Source organism: Phodopus roborovskii, unplaced genomic scaffold, assembly GCF_943737965.1.
Source record: "Phodopus roborovskii unplaced genomic scaffold, PHOROB, whole genome shotgun sequence".
Lineage (NCBI taxonomy): Eukaryota > Metazoa > Chordata > Mammalia > Rodentia > Cricetidae > Phodopus > Phodopus roborovskii.
This window is the reverse complement of record NW_026126541.1, coordinates 5960893-5979078: the sequence shown is the minus strand read 5'-3', so window position 1 is coordinate 5979078 and position 18186 is coordinate 5960893.

Sequence of the window (18186 nt, the reverse complement as noted above, 5' to 3'; positions counted from 1 at the left end):
CTCTGCCTGAGGCCACCCCAGGAATCAAGTCAACAAATCCTTGGTGTGGGCACACCTGCTGGCTTCAAGGCAGCTTCCCTGGCCGGTTCAGTTTCCTTGTTTACATAAGAGCCTCACAGGTGAAAATCTAAATGAGCCAGAGATTAGGGAGCCTTGGCTGATATTAACGCTCATGAATATTTAGCAGGGGTTGCTCATTAGCTGCTGTAGCAAGGGCTCCCTTGCAGTCACTGAGCTATAATGACTGCTGGCATTTAATTGTGCTCATCCAATAGCAACTAAGCCATGGGGGAAGCAGGTGAGCTGAGACCCGGGGTACAGTGTGGCATTATGGTTTCAATCAAAGCTGCGCACAGCCCTTACGTCCTTCCAAAGTAATTTGGGGGTAGGAGAGGGTAGCAAAGGAGAAACCTGCAGCTAGCAAACTAATCCTCCAGCTCTCATTCAGGCAGCTCATCTTCCATGACAGCTTTTACTTTGGGCTGATCTCATAAAAAAAAAAAAAAAAGTTACTGAACATATTAAAAAGAAAAGCAAGCCACTGTAGACAGGGAGCTGCTTGGAATCAGGAGGCCTAGTGTTACCTAAGGGAGACTTAGATGCATGGAGATCTCCGGACAGCTCAGGTTCCGTGTGTCAGCGTGACAATGACTGATATTGTAGCCACCCTGGGGGAATGAAGTCTAAAGCCCCACACTGCCTGCCAGCTTCCGCTATCATACTATTGAAACACTGGATCCCAAGAACTTGTCATTCCCACAGGAGTCCCACAGCGAGAGGAGAAAGGGCTGAGGCCTCCTCCCAGCCAGAAGATGGACTGATCTCCCACAAAAACCACAGTTGGGGCTGACAACTTGCCAGGCCACGGTGCTGGAGAGACCGGAACAGAGACAAAGATTGGCCAATCATGGGCGGGACTACAGCTTGATGTAGGATGGCTTAGCTACCATACCTGTGGCCCCCTGTTCAAACAGCCTAATGGTAGGTGTCTGACAGGGTGTCACAGGACCTCTTAGTGCCTCTTCCCAAGGTGGTCTCAGTGGACAAACCCTCTTTTCTACTCTCCAATGTTGTTTGTCATTTTAATGGGCCTATCCAGTACCAGTGGGCGGTGCCTTGCCTGTTAGGACTGCCAGAGTTCAGGCTCTGATCTTAAAACCACTCCAGTAACCCACCAGACACATGGAGTTACAGTGACCATGCACAGAGTAAGCACCTAACCAGTGCTACCCTAGAGGAGACACCCTCGTCTTTTCTAGCAGGCACATTCACACAAACACTTGACTCCTAGGAATGTAGACTAGGGTGACAGGAACCTCCATGAACCCAGCTTACCATGATCAGGTCCCAAACACAATACAAGACATCCTGTCTCCTCCTCCTCTTCCTCCCCTCCCTCATTATAAAATCATATCCTGTCTGAGTCAGGACTTGATCCTGTGCGTTGAGCATCCTGAAAAGGCTTCAGTGCATAAATGACTACATAATTCAATTCAGAAGAGTCCCTTGTTGGGCACTGGAGACATTAAAAAAAAACTATAAAATGGGATTCTTTGGCATTAAAGGACTCATCGAGTCCCAGAAATGACATAGATGAATGATATCTCATGAGAGGAATAATATTCAATTTCTAACAAACAAAAGTTTGCTTGCCTGATTTCTCCACAAATTTGATAGATATGTTTGAAACGGTCCACACTAAAACACAGTTTTATATGAAATTTATTCTGACTTTCACACATGCCAAAATTGACATGCAATGAAAGGCCCGACCATCAAGAAATATAAGCTAGAAATGTTAAATTGTCATGGTTAAGGACACTCCTAGATAAAGCTTACATTTTTATTTGGAAGATAGACCAACTTTACAGGTGGTGATTTACAAGGGAGTTGCTTCTCACCAGAACAATATTGTCTGTTAATCATGCTGAATTCTATCAGAATTGGTTATTTAATGGTGGTCAATGGTTCTCAAGGAGAGCCAACAATCTGAATCACTGCTATGATTCTTACCCACAGCAATGTTTGCCAGTCCTTATCCCCAACAATGGCCATGTCCTTCCTGACTGGTGTTGTGCCTACTGTGCAAGTAAATTTAGGCAGCAAGCAAGAATTAAGTGACAAATTGGGAAAAAGTATCCCAACTAGGAACTAAGTCCCAGACTCTGTGACTTCAATCTCTGTGGCTCAGCAAACACCCAGTCTTGCTCCTGGGAGAAGAAGGGACCAAAGTGTAAGAAAGACATCACAGTGTTTCTCCCAGACAAGCCCAAAACACAAGTACCTCGCCATAGAGTCAACAATTGGAGGCCAAATTGCCAGACCAGGGATTGACAGCTTTGACTTTGCGAGGGAAGCTGGACAACACACAAAGCATCTCTCCTGAGGAAGCCATTGATGTGTGGAATGAGCCCAAGGTATTTTCTTCACTCGGTAGAGGACAAACTTCCTCCAAGAGTAAAGCATCTCTGTCAAGCTCACCTGGCCACAGCCTGTCCCACTCACTGCCACTTCCTCCCTCATTCTGTCCTCTTCCCAGAAAGAGCCTCTATTCCAAACCAAGAGTTAATCACCCTCTTGCTGTTCTCTTTGAATGTCACTGCTTAAAAGTGCCAAGAAGGCCCCACCTAGATTAACCTGACTGAAATCATGGTAATGCTTATACAAAGTGGACAGGGTCCAGGAAAGAAAGCCACAATCACCATAGTTACAATATAAAAGCCACAGGCCACATAACAAGGATGGAACCCGTGAAGGGGTGATGGCCTCCCTTCATGCTCTTCTAGCAAGTTCCTTCTGATCTTTTATTGACTCCTGCTTTTTCTCCTTCTATGGAAATCCAGAGAGAAGACACCTATGCCCCAGGGTGGTTTGTTTACATTTGATATCTAAAAGATATTTCCATGTTTACATACTCATAATTCTTTCCCTCACAAACCAGAAACATCTCCACAAGTTGGAATTATCCCTGTCTCCATGTCTTGCAGACAAAACAGAAACCCAAAGCACATTCCTGTCTTTCCCCCCATCCCTCTCCTTTCTTTGCTCACCATGGCCATGGCTGCAGCCTTCTGGTGCCGTAAGTCTCACCCCCATGACTCTGGCCTCTTCTCAGTGATGCTACGTTTATTAATGTCTGTGGTTGGCTCACTCTTAGTAAGCTCAGTCAAGAGCCTCGACTTTATTTTCACTTCAGGGGATTCAAGACACCCATCCGCTTTCCTTGTGCTGGAAGACTGACACGCCCTCTCTCCCCTTGTCCCCAAGCAGTTTAAGGGAAGCAGATGAGAATGTCAGCTAGCACAAAACACACAAACCCATGCCTTCTGCTTCTCTCCTGCAGTCTCCAGTCTCCTTCTAAGAGCTGCATGGCTTTAACTCATAAAATTTCATTATACGGTTCTACCCCTCCTTTGACATCCCATAATTTCTCATGACCATCAGAGTCTGTGGCTCAGCTTCCAAATTCAGATAAAAACAAACACGTTCCCTGATAAATCACAAGTTATGCAAGCAATAAATCAAACGACAATTGCTCTCTGTGGGAAAATTTTGTGCTGATTCCTTTTAAATAATTGACCAGCAACCAGGAGATTCATCAGCACAGTAGTTGACTCCAGACTGAGTCAGCCTTTCCTACAGGCGCATGCACACACTGGCACGTGTTAAAGCCTTTCTAATGTTTCCATTTTCCCTCCACAGTAGTAATGAACACACACTCACAGAGTTAAACCTTTTCCACACAGCATTTGATCCCCACGCCTTATTAACACTATGTCACAGGTGATGAGCCTGAGATCAGAGATGGTAAGTAGCCTGCAAGGATTCATGCCGCTGGTGATTGATCGGTAGACACTCATTTTCCTTCATCATAAACTCAACTGGATGCTCAATAAATGTCTGCCACGGTGATCAAGTGGAGAAATATTTGGAGGCTCAGTGGTAGTGTGTGCACTGAGCTTGCATGAGGTCTTGGGTTCAATCCCCAGAATCAAAAGATAATACTTAAAACATAAATATTTGGAAAAGCTCCAGAGACTTCAGAACGATACGAGCTCTCGCCTCTCCCGTGGGTCACAGGTGTGCAGCCTGCAATGGGTGTGCACAGGGCGGGGACTGTCGTCACTCAGGATCAAGGAGAGGCTCATGGGCCCTGCTCCTTCCCAGCTGAACTACTGGCAACTGGTGGATCCCGAGAGAGGTGTGGGCGTTGTCCTCAATCATGGACCACTTATGAGCCCGCTTGGTGCCAATGGATAGTTCCAAACCCAGGCTCACAGAGAAGGCCCTGCTTAAACTCAGTGGCTCTCAAAAGAAAACAAGGCACGAACGTGGGAAAGGGAAATAAGAGGCGACAGTGGGTGAGAGAAACCAGGGTACGTCATGGCCACGTGTGGAACTGTCAAAGGACACACGTAATTAACACAGAAATCAAAACCTCTTGAACAAAATTAAGGAAAGGGGGAGACTTTAAATAAATCGGTACAGACTTTTACTGGCAGTAATGTTGGCAAAGGTAGCAGAGAAAGTTTGGAGACAGGATTCATAGAGGTAAAACACGAATTCAATAAAGCAGCTCAGGGACGCAGTAGGGAAACTCAGCTGGGCGACAAGCTTGAGATCCCCCTCCAAATATCCGCATGACCCAAACTGACCTTCTGGCTCCTTCCTCGGCAATGAAGGAGCAAGAGTGGGGAGGTCCCACTTAGCGTGGCAGAGCAAGCACTTACTGTGCTGTCTAAAAAACAGGGAAAAAACAAACCCTCTCTACAATGTCAGTAAATGCATTTAAAGGAGCATTTTGAAATCTAACAAGATGAGCAAGCCAACGATAACAAGATTTAGAAACCAAAAGGAAGAAACTGTGTTACATCTGAGGATAGAGAGTTAACACAAGAACAACAAAACAAGCAAAAAATGAGAGCTCCGCTGTAAGCTGTAGAGGCCCCCAAATAAAAGCCTGGGGCAGTGTGAGTGGAAAGTCTAGCTGGCAATTAGACCCTGGAGTTCCCACCACACCCCAGAACATCCAACAGGCCTGGAGGCTGCGGGGAACTTCAGGGATGCCATGTTGAACACAGGAGTCTATGACATGGGAAAATATTGTAGCCCTTCCCCTTCCCCAGCCCAACCTCTTCCCACCCTTCCAATATCCCTTCCTAAGGATTCCTAAGCTTCCTTAGTCAAGTTCACATCATCCGGGTAGGAAAAGAGGGTGTTTTCTCTGGGAAAAATCAAAAGTCTAGGGAAAATGACCTGGTATTATTGAAATTCTCTGAGGCCACCGCCAAGGAATGAAGCCCACACTGCCAAGCCCTTTGGTAATTTTCTTAGCCATCAATTAAAGAAAACCGGCAGAAATCTTAAGATCCTTTAGCCCTTGAGAAAAGTGTCTAATGTGAAAGACAGGATTAAAAACAACACACAGGGAAAAAGGAACGAACGGGAACCGGTGTGCAGGGACCAGAGAAAAACATCTAATGGATGCTATAATTTACATCTTCAAAACAGTGACACAAGAACATGGTGTTATTTTTTAAAAGAACACATAAGTATGATAAAAAAAAATAAGAATTTTAAAAATATAGCAGCAATGAAAAATGCAACAAAGGGTAGAAAAACAAAGTTAAGGGAGTTTTCTAAATGTACATCTTTAAATGGATTAAAGGGGTGGGTGTAATAGGAAAAAAAATAGAAAATAAACACATGGAACAAGGAAAATCAACTAATGAGAGCCTCGGGAGCTAAGAAAAAAAAAAAAAAAAAAAAAAAGATCCTGGTGGGAAAGTTACCAGAATATAAATTCACTTAAGTGGGGATATCCCAGAAAACTTGTGTTACAGATTTGAAAGACTGACTAAGCGTAGTCTAGAGAAAGAAGAGACTTCAAAGAAATCCGTGGCCATGTTTTGAACAGTGGGAATGGCGTGGACCCTAAATCCACTGGAGAGGAGAGTCAGATTCTAACTAGCAACCACACCACATTTCCGGTGGAGATGGTGGAAAGGAGAGGTTGTGGGAAGTGGGAGAGATCTCTACAGTCCCAAGGAAACCACTAGGGCTATGACTGCGTGGTAGAGCACTTGCTGGCATGTGCAAAGTCCTGCCCTGCGGCCCCAGCACCCGAGGAAAACATCTTCACCAGGTGTATCCTCACCATTGATGGAGTGTAGAGGGTTGGATAGCAAGAACAACAGAGCCAAGCCTTTCCAAGTTACCTTTGCCAGAAATCTACATCAGGACGATCTTAGCCCAACCCCAAAAGAACAAGTGGGAAGTCGTGGGCACTAGTGAAAGGGATCCAACCCAGGGCTTAGCAGAAGGGAATGTACTAAAACGGTAGAGAGATCAGCACATACATATGTCATGGTTACCTTAGCAAAAGCACTAGGTGTTGAGTTCCTAAAACAACTACTGAGAGATGATCCAGGGCAAATGACACAGAGATTTCAACCACCTTTGCCTATAGAGGAAAGCAATAGTCCATCTAATGCTGAAAAAGAAAAGGACACATTTATGCAGAATTCAGGGACAGGCAGAGAAGTCCAGGTGAAGTTGGTGAAGACTGAAGATACTAATTACCTCTGCGAATGAGTGTCAGGAGCAGAGTCAAGAGTGACAAGGGACTGCTCCTTTTTGTTATAAATATTATATAGAAGATTAAATTAGCCGATCGGCAGTTCCACGCGCTTCTAATTGGATTTTCAAGACATTCGTTTTGATAAATGAGTTCAATTTGAATTCCAAAAGACTTGCTAGAATCTAAGGGAAGAAACTTCTGCTTTCCCCTTGACATCAATGCCAGAGTCACACGTCCTACATAGTGTCATAAGCTAGCCTGATTGGGTAAGGATTCAGGCATTATGCTGGCCCGCCCCCGTCACTTGGCAGAATGCACTCAGGCAGTGCCCTGGTCAGCCCAGGGATCCGTGACTACCAGTCTGGACCCAGGTGCAAAGGACCCTCTAAAAGAAAGACCCCACCCACTTATGCTCTCTTTCCCACGCACTTTCCCTTTGTTCCCCTGGGGCAGACTGGACTTTTCCAGTCTCCCCCTTCTCTTCTGTCCTCTCTCTGTCTCTGTGTCTCTTTACCTCTTTTCTCTCTCCTCCTCCCCCCCCCCCACTGCCCCCTTTCCCTTTCTAATAAAACTCCTCACTAAGCTCAGTCTGCCTGGCACGTTTGTCTCCCGCCTCGGTCACCTTCACCTGCCCTGGAATCACCGAGGTTCCCACACACATTATCCTAACAGGATGTTTCCTATCCATGCACACTGTTACACAGGTTTGCACCGTGTGTAAAGCAAGTCGTCCGGTCAGGTTGATGAAGAAATAATAATGAACCCGGTGTACTAAAAACTAAAGCACTTGTTTTAAGAGGAGACGTCAGGGACTGGAGAGATGACTCGGGGATTAAGAACGCATACTGCCTTTTGCAAAGGCCCTGCGTTTGGTTCTAAGCACCCATGTCAGGCGGCGGCTCACAAAAGCCTGTAACTCTAGCTGGTGGGGACTTGGTGCCACCTTCGGGCCCCTAAGGGTACCACCTGCATACACTTCGCACAGACATGCACCACCTGTATACACCTCACAGACATGTACACACATACATAATTAAGAGAATACAAATACACATTCTTAAAAGAGAAAGGCATACAACAGTTTCTTTGCATCTCGTTCCCCAACCCCTCGTCAACCTAATGACTAACGGGCACTAGGAAGCAACAAATAGGTCATATCCCGGCTAATCTCATTTCAAACGGGAATTCCTTAGTGGTGTGCTTTTTAATGATAGAAACAGAAACTGCCCTTTCTTGATGATGTCAGACCCCGGCTGTGTGAAGTTTTAACGTTTTCAAAGCAAACTGGGCCATGCATATGTTGGTTAAGCCAAGTCTCCCTATAATACATAGAGAGAATCCATCACTTGTAACCCCCACTTATTTTTCAGTGAATACATTTCTAAGAAGACATAGCATAGCGGTACCCACCTTCCTGTGGCCTGAGCTCCACACCCCCGAGCTTCCTTCCTTTCACATCCAAGTTCCTGGGCCTCCATGGGAAGCCATTCACCGTGCAGCAGGTCTCTCTGGTGACCAATCAGTGAAGGGATCCCCAAAGTAAAAGTAAAAATCGGATTCTCCCCTCTCTTGCAAATCATCTCCACAGGGGAGCAGGTGATTGACGCACTTGCAGACTGGCCTTGGGGGGGGGGGGAACAGGGGGAAGGTGTGTGTGTGTGTGTGTGTGTGTGTGTGTGTGTGTGTTTCTCACAGCTCACTCAGTAGGCAGAGAAAAGTGTGCCTTGTCCATGATCCCCTTGGTGGTGAGGGCATGTGCTCCCAGCACTAATCTCAAAGCATGGAGGATCCAGAAGTATGGACTGATCTGGAGAGGGAGTCCCAGCACAGCCATGCAGCGTAGCCATGCAGCATAGCCATGGAGGCCAAGACACACTGTGGATCTCATCCCTCTGCAAGACCCCAAACCAAGAAGTGCTATATCACAATATTTTAGGGGAACCCAGGCTCTGGTTTCAGGCAATCTCGATGTCTGATTTTAAGGGAAACATAATTACTATAGCACAACCCGAGCTTAAACATAAGAAAAAAATGCTGAGGAGCAACAGAGAGAAAGGACCGAGGGACATAGGACAGGAAAGCAGCCCCTGCCTGGTCCCAGAGTTTGATTTTAGCCTCTTACCAATTGCAGCAGAAGCAGCAGGACTGCTGTGAAGACAAAACCTAGCAGCCATCTTCCTTTCATGCAGAGTAGCTTATAGTAAGTCACAATGAACCAGATCAAGGCATGCCCCCGGCTTCCTTCCTTCCCCGGACATTTCTGTGTCTCAAAACAGGCCATGCACTCTGTTTACATAGACAGTGTATCCTTCTGCATCCCAGGGATCTTACCAACTGTAATGCTATCGTGAACGCCTCTAGAATCACTTGATGACCTTCAGTCACCCCTCAAAAACAGAAGTAACTTCTGCCCCTACCAAAATCCTCTATATGACAAGCCAGGAAAGCAGTGAGCTGAGGTGAGCTGTGACTCACCCTTAGGCTTTAGCCACTCTTAAGTATATCTTCCTCTCTGAGTCTTCTTTCACAAGTCCACACCATTCCCATGCTCACACCCATGTTAACAACATCTCACACCCATGCTCACACCCATGCTCACACCCATCTCAACCTATGCTCACACCCATGTTAACACCCATCTCACACCCATGCTCACACCCATGCTCACACCCATGCACACACCCATGCTCACACCCATGCAAACACCCATGCTCTAAGGTGTGTCTTGCTATCCCCTGTGTGCCTCCCTTGAGCTCAAGTCTAGATAACGAATCTTTACTAAATCTCACCTCTGTTTCATATGACAATCCTAAATTTCTTTTCTGCAATAAAGCCATGAATCCAGTTTTAGCTTGAACGGAGGTCCTTGAAAGAGCAAGTAATTCCTCAAGCCACCTCGGGTGACAGTGGGAAGCTGTGCTTCTTGCCTCTATTTTCTGAAATGCTAACAACTCATGCAGACACCCTACACATCATCCCTGTCTTCTAATGACTTTGATGTAACCATCAGAATACTGAAGGTTGTAACACAAACCATCCCTCATCCTACTCCACACCAGCATATGGCTTTCTTTACCCATAGATAGACTTTGTGTCCTTAGAATACATTCTAATCGTCTACATAGGCTAATTCAGTCACCCAGTTTCAACCTTTTCTACTTCTCCAGTTCGATGGACTTCAAAAATGTTATTGACCTGTGCTAAGTGAACCAAAATATTTGCATTCTTAAAAGAAAGAATGCACTCCAACCATGCAAGACTTCTAAAAAGATTCCTGCAGAAGATCCAGTGTGGGGAATGAGGTGCTTTGATAGGGAACACGTCAGGGACATCTGTGAACACTAGCTATACGTGACCCTGACTTGGTAGCTACACTGTGCTAGACACAGTCCACAGAGGACCTCCCAATGCTGGGAAAGGAGACAATCCTATAACACAAAAGGAAATACTAGGGAGACTCTCAGAACAGTGCAGAGTTCACGTAGAGAGAAAAAGAAAGTATTGTCTTACGTTGCTCTTCAGGTGAGCTTAGGTAACAGTGCAGCTTCCAAAGGTTTAGAGGAGAAAGTGGGATGCACCAGGCAAGGAATGGCAATGGGTGGCTCAGGACATACACAAATCACACAGGCAAAGCCTGGTCCTAGCTTTCGTAAGCCATGCCTTTCTGGGCTTCAATGGTCCAGTGGGGTAAGCACAGTAGGGAAAAGAGCTACAGCATCCGATGTTTTATAATTAATTAGTGGCGAGTCTGAGAGAGATTCTTCAGTGCTAGTGTAAGTCCTGGGAGACTCTGAGGCTGATGAAGAGCCTCTGCTTTGGCAGCGTGGGTGATTATGAGGTGTAGCCTGCTGAAGATGATGGCAACCTGTACCAGTGAAGTCAGAAAACAGAGGCACAGAAAAACATATGGGTGCCTAGAGCTCAGGGAAGTAACTCCACCTGCACAGGTGCTCTGTCTGGAATGTAGACAGCAGCAAGGGCGACCTTTCCATTGCACAGGTGTAAAACCTGAACCTCATGTAACCTGCCCAGCAGGCCTAGGGCTCTGTGCTTCAGATCTCCTGTCCTGTCTCATAGGATTGCGTACCACCCCATTGGCCCAGAGGTCTTCACTGGTCTTCCTCCTGTTTATCACAGAAGCAACAGACTTCATTCTCAGACTCCTCTGTAAGTCTCCATGTCTTCCATTGCACAAGGAACTGAGTCCCTAGCACCGAAGCCAAGTCAGTCCCAGGGCAGACTCAGGCTCGGCAAGGGCTGGCTAAATAGAGCAGGCAAGCAGTTGGTTGTATACAGAGTGTCTGTCCCACCTGGTCCTGCAGTCGTTTAGCCCCAAATAAGCACACAGAGACTTACACTAATTATAAACTACTTGGCTAATGACTCATGCTTCTTACTGGCTAGCTCTCTCTTAATTATTAACCTATAACTATTGATCTATATGTTTCTATGTGGTCTTATCTTACCAGAGAATGCTCCAACATATTACCTCTTCAGCTACATGGTGTCTCTCTTATGACCTCTCTCTGCATCCTCTCCCCAGAATTCTCCTTATCTCATAGTCCCTCCTATTCTCGCTGCCTGGCTACTGGACAATTAGTGTTTTATTCCTCAGCCGATAAGAGAAACATATATGCAGAAGAACATGGTCCATCACTTCCTTTTTTCTGTCTAAACAAAAAGAAAGGTTTTATATATAACAAAACAATTACCAAGTAAGAACTATAGTTAACAATAATTATGCCATTAACATTTGGTAAAATGTTCTGTTATTTATATTATCTTTGTGGGTCTAAAGTTTTATATGTAACTTATCTTTTATCATAACTAAGAAAAACTATAACCATAACTATCTGACTTCAACTCCATCAAAGACCTTAGAAGGATAATATATAAACTCTAGAATTGACAGAGACATCTAGCTGCCTGGTTAGTCACCCAAAGTTCCTCTGTAGCATTGGGACATCCATCTTCAGCCTACAGGCCTAGAATGTCTGGCAGACTTCTCAGTGAAGCAGGAAATTTGAAACTGTCCTGCCTGTATTGGCAGTTTGTCAGTCACTTTTCTCTGTGTCCTGTAGAATGTCTGGCAGACTCTTCCATGAAACAGGAACCGTGTAGGACTGTCCCGTCTTGTTTTACATGTAATCATGTTACATAACACATATATCAATATATTATATAAGATATGTAAATGATTAAAATAAGGAAGGAAAGATACTACCTAGATCCCAGGGTGAACTGCCAGTTGGCTGCTGTGACAGGATTCAAGGGTCCCGACGTTTCCAGCATGAAGCTGTGTTCGCCACCTGCCCACCTACCCTGCTTCCCTGCACACAAGCAGCTCTGTCTTCTCTTAATCCGCATGCTCAGCCCTGGAAAAGCCAGCTTGCCACAGCCACCATCTCATTTTCAAAGGCCCCGAAACATCAAGCGTCTTGTTTCTCACATTACTTTTGTGTCAGTTATGGCTGTCGGTATCATCCTCAAATCAAATCAGATTTTTATGGGCTTGCTGTGAAAATGTCTCTGGATGCGAGCCGCTCTAGCTGAGGGTCATCATGTGCTATCTAGAGGGAATGGAAGAGATAAATGAAAAGAGGAAGAACCTTGGTTCAGTCCACCGGCCCACCATATCCCTGATCATCATAGATGTCCACTCAACACCAGCAGTTTGGGTTGTGCCCAGGGTATGTAGTCAGGGCCAGGTGGTGTGTCTTCTGTGTCCTTGTAATAATATGCTTCTTGACCTTTATGTCTTGTGAATATTTCCAGTCACAATAAATTTTCAGAGTCCCATTTGTAGGCAATAATCCTTTTTGTGTTGTTTGATTGAGAAAATCTACAAAGAATTATTCTGAATTTATTTCATTTAGAAATTAATGTGCATGGCACACATCAAGTGCATTTGAATATGCCTACCTACATAAGAAGCAGTGTTTTACTTAGCCTAGGGAGCAGCACTAGTGAGTTCCAGGGTCCCTGATGTCATTTACAACTCAAAGAGACCCACTCATCTACTACCAGCCCAGGCACTAGAGCGACCACTCCATGACCAGGAATCCTGTGGTGTTTACCTTGATTCCTGTCCACATTATCCTGAACCACTCCCTCCCTCCCTGTGTGTTCATGCTGGCTCATGCATCCCTGCTCATGTGCAGGTGCCCGCTCACACATGTGGAGGCCAGAGGTCAACCTGTAGTATCAACATAGTCTTTGAGGCAGGTTCTCTCTCACTGACTCCCTCACTGAGCCACCTGATCTGGGCAGCCAGTGAGTGCCAGGGACCCACCTGACTGCCCTTGCCCAGAACTGGGGTGACAGGCACATGCCACTGCACCTGGCCTTTTGGTTGGGTTCATGCTTATACGGCAGGCACTGTGCAACAAGATCCTTCACGCTGGAAAAACAGAACATGACCTGTTTTTCTTTCCAGAACAAAATGACATGAATAGAACTATTTTTCCTTTAAGACGATGTATATTTGCAGGGCATGGTGTCACAAGCCTTTAATCCCAGCACTCAGGAGGCAGAGGCAGGCAGAATATCTGTGAGTTCCAGTCCAGCCTGGTCTACAAAGCAAATTCCAGGACAGCCAGAGCTAGACAGAGAAACCCTGTATTGAAAAACTAAGAAGTATGTTCAATATATGTGCCCCGAAAATGGTGCATAAAGAAAAGAGCTACTAAGACAGAATAGGTCAGTGTCCTGGAGTAGCGGCACTACCTGGCAACACTGCAGACCAGAGCAAGTCGGTTCCGCCTTGACGGCATTGGCCTCTCAAGGTCCCCACAGCAGGTTCCTCTGTCCATGCAGTGTCCCCTTCCTTCCATGTTTCTGCCCACTTTCTACCACTTTCTATCCCTTCCCAAGTTCTACCTTCCACAGAGAAAGGTAAAACCTGATTCGATGGATGGGAATCAATGAACTACTTCCTCCCAGGAAGCCCCCCTTGACATCCCCATTTCTAGGGTAGTTGATCTTGCCATGTGCTCTCATAGACCAAGCACAAACATTGCCACCTCCCCCTGCCCTGACCATGTGACTAACGTCGACTCTTCCTTCTCCCTCCTTACTCCACGCCCGGGGAGCAGAGAGAAGTTCTACATAATTTGCCATTGTGATGAGTGCCCTGCACTTATCTGCTCACGTTCTAACACAGAGAAACCCTACACACCAACTGCCTTCTGGTTTTCAGCCTAAACAGTGGACATATTGCCATGTTATCCAAGACAGAAGTCTGATGTTATTTTAAACAGCTGCTCCCATTGCATGGAGATTCTCAACCCTTTAATCAGGTGTGACCATTGCTCTGACACACTATAAGACTACTTTAGAACACTTGGTACGTTCGAAGTCACTGGGCTCTGAGCAAGAATGAGTTAGCTCTGCCACAGGAACTTTAATATAAGAAATTCCTCATATCTTCCATCTGCTCAAAGGGCCTTTCCTTACATACTACGTTTTGTGGAAGGAGGAGAAACATTCCTCAGAGGCGCGTGTATTTGAACACTCAATCACCAATTGGTGACGCTGTTTGGGGAGGTTCTGGAACCCTTGGGAGATGATGAACCCTTGGGAGATAATGCACCCTTGGGGGATGCACCCTTGCTGTAGGGATATGTCCCTGGAGGAGGGCTTTGAAGATTTATAGTCTAGCCGTGTCCATTCTCTCTCTCTCTCTCTCTCTCTCTCTCTCTCATTCTCTCTCTCTCTCTCTCTGTTTCCTATGTGCAGACAAACCCACTTCCCGCCCCTGCCTCCATGTAACACCCTCCTCACCCTTGTGGACTGTAGCTCCCTGGAATATACATAAGCCAAATAAACTCCCTTCCTTGGGTTGCCTTTGGCAGCAGTATTTAATAACACCAAGAGAAAAGTAACGAATTCACTGTGCAGTAACAATTTCAATGGTTGGTATTGTGACCTTATAGCCTCTAGCTATAAGAGTGCATTGTTTTAAAGTTAGTGTGTGATCCTGCCCAGGGGAAAGATGTTTCCTAAGACATTTACTTTGCTTAGAAGGCAACATGAAATACAGAACCCATACCCTGACCTCAGCTGCAGAGTTCTCTAGAAACTGAGAACACTGTAGACCAGAGGCCAGACAGTCTGCATGTCCCCCATCAAATCTGGTTCACAGGGCTCTGATTGTAAGCCAGGAGCTGTACTAGGCCCTGTGGAGAGGGTGAATAAGTACTTCCTGCTCCAGGAGAGCTTATATTTTTGTACTGACAGGGTTTTCATATCCAAAGCTCTGGATCCCAAATGCAATCCACAGCCCCAAAGAGGGACAAGAAGGCCTGCATCCATCAACAAAACCTGACCCACCATCTGTGACGACAGACGAGTCATTGTGATGGCACTGTGTAGACAATTTCAGGACATGGAGGGAAGTGACTAATCTCACAGAGACCAAAGGGTCTTCAGTGCTATTGAGTCAAGGCATGCCGGAAACCAAGCAATTCGGTGGAGAGTCATTTTTCTCTCCAAATTTAAGTGTTATTATTTATTGCTTTGTTAGGATGCAGACATGCAGCTGAGTAATAACTGGAGAACAGGGGCCATCAAACAGTGTGACAGTGACACCAATGTTTACATAGTCTCTGTCCCTGGGGTGCTCAGAGGCTCTCTTCAGTTCCTTAAATTATGAACAAGCATCTCTGCCATGATGCACACATCCATCTCCAGACACGCTTAGAGCCCAGTAAGACTGGAAGCAGAGTCTGGCACAGCCAGCGCGTGAGCACCTCTAACAGCATCTCTACTCACCCTACGCTCAGCTTCCATTTACGTACTTGTTTGTCTGTTTGTTCGCTGCCTCTGCATCTCAATTGCCTGCTATGGAAAAACAGCCAATGTTTAAGAGATTCTCAAGTGGCCACTAATACTGCACAGTCAGCCCCAGAGTTGGGTTGGAGCCACTGGATTACGTCTAACAAATGCACGATGACAAACATGAATTGTGTCGCGCCTGGGTTGAGGCCATTACAATTCTGGGCTGAAGAGATTCTAGAGTAGTTAAGAGCAATTACTGCCTTTGCAAGGGAGCCAGTTTCTGTTCTCAGCTCCCTTAGCAAGCAGGGCATAACCCCCTTACCACCCCAGCTCTAGGGGGTCCTATTCCCTCCTCTGGCCCCCATGAGTGGACAGGCACCTGCACTCATGTAGACATACTCACCTCACACACAGACACAAAACATAAAAGGAAATAACTTGTTAAAAACTAAATATTCTCCCATCGCTATGGAGACCTAGGAGGCCGCACGCATGGAGACCCAGGAAGTCACATGGAGACCCTAGTCCCATGAGACATGGGAGGTCACAGGAGACCTGAGAGACTCACAAGAGGCACCCGTCACCAGCTGGGGAACAGATTCTGCCTAGCATTCCTCAGACTCTGTATGTGGAATTAAGGTGCCGTGCCAAGCCGCTGGGGTAGCAGGGTTTACTGTCAACTCCACACAGCTCTACCTAGCCTGCCACACACAATCCATCGGCCGTTCTCACCCAGCAGTTACTGCTGGCAAAGTCCCAATTGCCCACAATCCCCTCTCCATGTGGGCACATCCTCCGAGTGACTTCCTCTCTCTCCAGCACAAGAAGATGAGTCTTGAGTTGACCTCAGTCAACCACAGTCCTTGGCAGGTTCGGTAAGCTGTGGCAGAGATCTACCTCTGAACAGGGAGAGATAACTTTTTTTCAGTAATTTCAGGAAAGGCTTTCTTGCACATGGTCCCACACACATGTACACATGCACAGCTCTAAGGCTAAGGGCAGAGTCTACACGGTGAAAGCGGTGAAGAAGATAGAAGGGAAGCGTGTGAGTTCTGGAAATAACTTATGAGCCATAAGCTAGCCAAGCAACTCTCGCATCTCTGCTTTGCTGAATTAGTTGTCTGAAAACTATCTGCCTCTCAAGTCAGCAGTTTCAAGCCAGCTGCAGGAGATCCGAGAAGAGCTAGAGGAATAGTCACACCCCAAGATTCTGTGCTAATCCAACTGCTCTGGAGCCCAGATGTCAGCCCCAGAGGACAGACTGCTGTGGGATTCAAGGACAGCAAGCAAACCTTCCTGATGACTGTGCCACTGGAAACACCAGCCACAGGACTTCTGCAAATAGGCATTTCTACACAGCAAAGAAGTCCACACTGCCGAGAGCCTGTCAGAAGGACACGGGCCACCTCCCCTCCATCTGTCACTGCTCCGGAGCCTCACCCTCTGCAAACTGTGCAGACAACTCCCCAAATAGCAGCTGTCCCTTGCCTTCGTCTTGCTTTCCTAGGACTGGAAGGAGGGCCCTGACTTCTTCCCATTCCCCATGCTCCTTAGTCTTACAGAGCAAGGCGATCAGAGTCTGGAGGGTTCTGAGTCCAGATGAAGCTTAGCTGGTGCTTCGCTGTGACTCGCCCTGAAGCCACAAAGCTACCCATCCGTCTCGTGACAGTAGATCAGTGCTCCACAGGTGTGGCTCTCGGCGCCATGATACACACATATGGAGTATGGAACTTGATTGGAATGGAGACTGGGCAGGGACACAAGACTGATGGCTGAGTTTAAAACTACTTCACACTTTTTGAGATTTAAAGCTAAATTCGTTTATGCCTTTTTCAGGTCCTTTCTGTGTTATCGTCCGGATTTTAATAAATATCCTACCTCTTTGCTACAATGTACTTCTCACTACTGGCCCAGCAAATATGGAGCCAAGCTATCATGGACTACAGACATGAGCCAAGATAAACCATTCAGGCTATAGGTTGATTGTCTCGGACATTTGGCATAACCACAATCAGCTGATTAACACCCAAGTTCTTCACACACTAACCGTGGGTTGGCAAGGCATCCCTGCTGGATGTTGGCCTGCTGACCAAGAGTCTCTGGGAGTACACGTGGGCTTTCACACTCCAGTGAGCTAGCTCTGGATCCTTCACAAGACAGAAGAGCTACAAGAGAAGGCAGACCTACACAAGACTCTCAAGGTCTAACCTGTCTGCATTCTGTCGGGTATGGTGAGGGAAAAGGCTAGTCTGCTTCTTGTAGTAAGACAGAGGTTCTGCTCCTAAGTAAAAGAAGCCAAGCCACATGGCAATGGCGGCGGGGCTAGGGAAACGGTTTTAATTGTAATGTCATACCACTAGATTCTGTCACTGTTGCATGCCTGCCACCAACTGTCACCCTGCCGTCATTTCCATTGCTATGACAAAACACTCTGACCAAAACAACTCAGAGGAGGAAGAAGGGTGACTTGGTTTACACTTCTAGGTGACATTCCATCACCAAGGGACTCAAGCAGCTAGTCACATAGCACGGTGCAGTCAAGAGCAGAGAGAAACAAATGAACCCAGCTGTCTGCTTGCTTCTGCTCACGTCTAGTCTTCTCCTGTCCTGTATAACTCAGAAACCCATGCAGGGAATGACGTCACCTCCAGTGGACTGGGTCTTCCCACACCGACATGCCCACAGACAGACATGCCCACAGAGCAAGCTGATCTAAACACTTCCACAATGGACGCTTTCTTCTTGGACAATTCTTGGTTGTTCCTAGTTGACAATTAAGACTTAATCAGCACAAAAGTCTGAAGAGCTCTGTGCCACAGAGCTATGAA